This window comes from Mustelus asterias, unplaced genomic scaffold, assembly GCF_964213995.1.
Source record: "Mustelus asterias unplaced genomic scaffold, sMusAst1.hap1.1 HAP1_SCAFFOLD_4030, whole genome shotgun sequence".
NCBI lineage: Eukaryota > Metazoa > Chordata > Chondrichthyes > Carcharhiniformes > Triakidae > Mustelus > Mustelus asterias.
The window spans coordinates 8,380-11,927 of NW_027593975.1; the positions used below are offsets into that span (position 1 = coordinate 8,380).

At 57.4% G+C, this 3,548-nt stretch overlaps 1 long non-coding RNA gene across 1 annotated transcript; it reads left to right on the forward strand.

Annotated features, from left to right (window-relative positions):
• Positions 1-2,508: 2,508 nt before the first annotated feature.
• On the forward strand, positions 2,509-3,234 carry LOC144490921 (uncharacterized). Its single transcript, XR_013497367.1, has 2 exons — positions 2,509-2,598; positions 2,760-3,234. It is a non-coding gene; the product is annotated as an uncharacterized LOC144490921 (long non-coding RNA).
• Positions 3,235-3,548: the final 314 nt, after the last annotated feature.

A 3,548-nucleotide genomic window follows, 5' to 3' on the forward strand; every position in this document is an offset into this window, starting at 1 on the left:
AATGGGCTGCTCAGTTAGGCCGGACCCAGAATGCAATTGGCTGCTCAGTTAGGCCAACCCAGAATGCAATGGGGTGCTCAGTTAGGCCGGCCCCAGAATGCAATGGGCTGTTCAGTTAGGCCGGCCCCAGAATGCAATGGGCTGTTCAGTTAGGACGGCCCCAAAATGCAATGGGCTGCTCAGTTAGGCCAACCCAGAATGCAATGGGCTGCTCAGTTAGGCCAACCCAGAATGCAATGGGCTGCTCAGTTAGGCCAACCCAGAATGCAATGGGCTGCTCAGTTAGGCCAACCCAGAATGCAATGAGCTGCTCAGTTAGGCGGCCCAGAATGCAATGGGCTGCTCAGTTAGGCCGGCCCCAGTATGCAATGGGCTGCTCAGTTAGGCCGGCCCCAGAATGCAATGGGTTGCTCAGTTAGGCCGGCCCCAGAATGCAATGGGTTGCTCAGTTAGGCGGCCCAGAATGCAATGGGCTGGTCAGTTCGGCCAGACTGGCCCAGAATGCAATGGGCTGCTCAGTTAGGCCGGCCCCAGTATGCAATGGGCTGCTCAGTTAGGCCGGCCCCAGAATGCAATGGGTTGCTCAGTTAGGCCGGCCCCAGAATGCAATGGGTTGCTCAGTTAGGCTGGCCCAGAATGCAATGGGTTGCTCAGTTAGGCGGCCCAGAATGCAATGGGCTGGTCAGTTCGGCCAGACTGGCCCAGAATGCAATGGGCTGCTCAGTTAGGCCAACCCAGAATGCAATGGGTTGCTCAGTTAGGCCGGCCCCAGAATGCAATGGGTTGCTCAGTTAGGCCGGCCCCAGAATGCAATGGGTTGCTCAGTTAGGCCGGCCCCAGAATGCAATGGGTTGCTCAGTTAGGCCGGCCCCAGAATGCAATGGGTTGCTCAGTTAGGCGGCCCAGAATGCAATGGGCTGGTCAGTTCGGCCAGACTGGCCCAGAATGCAATGGGCTGCTCAGTTAGGCCGGCCCCAGTATGCAATGGGCTGCTCAGTTAGGCCGGCTCCAGAATGCAATGGGTTGCCCAGTTAGGCCGGCCCCAGAATGCAATGGGTTGCTCAGTTAGGCTGGCCCAGAATGCAATGGGTTGCTCAGTTAGGCGGCCCAGAATGCAATGGGCTTGTCAGTTCGGCCAGACTGGCCCAGAATGCAATGGGCTGCTCAGTTAGGCCAACCCAGAATGCAATGGGTTGCTCAGTTAGGCCGGCCCCAGAATGCAATGGGTTGCTCAGTTAGGCCGGCCCCAGAATGCAATGGGTTGCTCAGTTAGGCCGGCCCCAGAATGCAATGGGTTGCTCAGTTAGGCCGGCCCCAGAATGCAATGGGTTGCTCAGTTAGGCGGCCCAGAATGCAATGGGCTGGTCAGTTCGGCCAGACTGGCCCAGAATGCAATGGGCTGCTCAGTTAGGCCGGCCCCAGTATGCAATGGGCTGCTCAGTTAGGCCGGCCCCAGAATGCAATGGGTTGCTCAGTTAGGCCGGCCCCAGAATGCAATGGGTTGCTCAGTTAGGCTGGCCCAGAATGCAATGGGTTGCTCAGTTAGGCGGCCCAGAATGCAATGGGCTGGTCAGTTCGGCCAGACTGGCCCAGAATGCAATGGGCTGCTCAGTTAGGCCGGACTGGCCCAGAATGCAATGGCCTGCTCAGTTAGGCCGGCCCCAGAATGCAATGGGTCCATTATCACTCCCATTTTTTAACCGTTAAAAAAAATTACACTTTGGAAATGTGAAATTCCGACCCGCCCATCAGTAAATATTGGCATATTTCTGTTCGATGGATTGCGTTAACTGTTTGCCAACGGAGATTTGGACTGGAGGGCGTTTCTATCACCCTGTTCTCTGCCAATTCTCGCGACTGCACTGGACAATGGTCCTGAATCAATGTGTGTGTGAGAGAGAGAGAGAGGGACAGCTCGAGGCTGGATTCCTGCTCCCCTGCTCTCAGATCTGCCCGCCACCCACCACCACCAAGCATAGACACTCCATCTTTGTACAACATCACTCCAAACCCAACACAACTGCCATTTGGTAGACTGGCAGCCACTTGCAGTGTGTCGGTCCTACCTGGGGGGGGGGGGGGCGGTGGGCAGCGTGAAGGGGGGCAGCCATTTGCAGTGTGTCAGTCCCATCTGGAGGGGGGGGCAGCCATTTGCAGTGTGTCGATCCCACCTGGGGGGCAGCCATTTGCAGTGTGTCAGTCCCACCTGGGGGGGGGGGGGCAGCCATTTGCAGTGTGTCAGTCCCACCTGGGGGGGGCAGCCATTTGCAGTGTGTCAGTCCCACCTGGAGGGGGGCAGCCATTTGCAGTGTGTCAGTCCCACCTGGAGGGGGGCAGCCATTTGCAGTGTGTCGATCCCACCTGGGGGGCAGCCATTTGCAGTGTGTCAGTCCCACCTGGGGGGGGGGCAGCCATTTGCAGTGTGTCAGTCCCACCTGGGGGGGGGGCAGCCATTTGCAGTGTGTCAGTCCCACCTGGGGGGGGGGGGCAGCCATTTGCCGTGTGTCAGTCCCACCTGGAGGGGGGCAGCCATTTGCAGTGTGTCAGTCCCACCTGGAGGGGGGCAGCCATTTGCAGTGTGTCGATCCCACCTGGGGGGCAGCCATTTGCAGTGTGTCAGTCCCACCTGGGGGGGGGGGGGGCAGCCATTTGCAGTGTGTCAGTCCCACCTGGGGGGGGGGGGGGGGGCAGCCATTTGCAGTGTGTCAGTCCCACCTGGAGGGGGGCAGCCATTTGCAGTGTGTCGATCCCACCTGGAGGGCAGCCATTTGGAGTGTGTCTCTCAGTCGCCACTCTGAACACCGACTACCTCCACCTCCCCCCTCCCCCCCCCCCGGCCCTGCCCTCCCGCACGCAACCGACCTCCCTAAAAGCCCCACCCCAGGTGGTGAGGGAGTTTGGGGGCAAGCTATGATCATCGCCTCCCCCCAAGTTGGGCGTTCCTGAGCCAAATACCAGGCTTCGGCTCAGCTCCCCCTCTCCGAGGGCTTATGCCATTTTTCCCAATCAGAGCCACACATGACGGAGAGAGGGAGAGAGGGAGGAGACCGTTCAGACGGAACAGCTTACAACCAGGCAAAAGGTGCTAATATCAGCAAGCCGAAAGGAGCTGAACTGGGGAATCTGACACGTATTTAAGTGTTATATATCTGTAATAAAGCAGTGTCTGCTTCTTATCGCTGTGAGATTGTATTCCAAGGTTGTCAATTAAATTTTGCGAAGTTTTATTATTCACTTGCTCTTTGTACATTGTCCCGAAGAGAGATAGATTCTCCAATCTCAGCTGCAACGGCGAAACTGCCTATCAAACACTCCCAGGACAGGTACAGCACGGGGTTAGATACAGAGTAAAGCTCCCTCTACACTGTCCCCATCAAAAACTCCCAGGACAGGTACAGCACGGGGTTAGATACCGAGTAAAGCTCCCTCTACACTGTCCCCATCAAACACTCCCAGGACAGGTACAGCATGGGGTTAGATACAGAGTAAAGCTCCCTCTACACTCTCCCCATCAAACACTCCCAGGACAGGTACAGCACGGGGTTAGA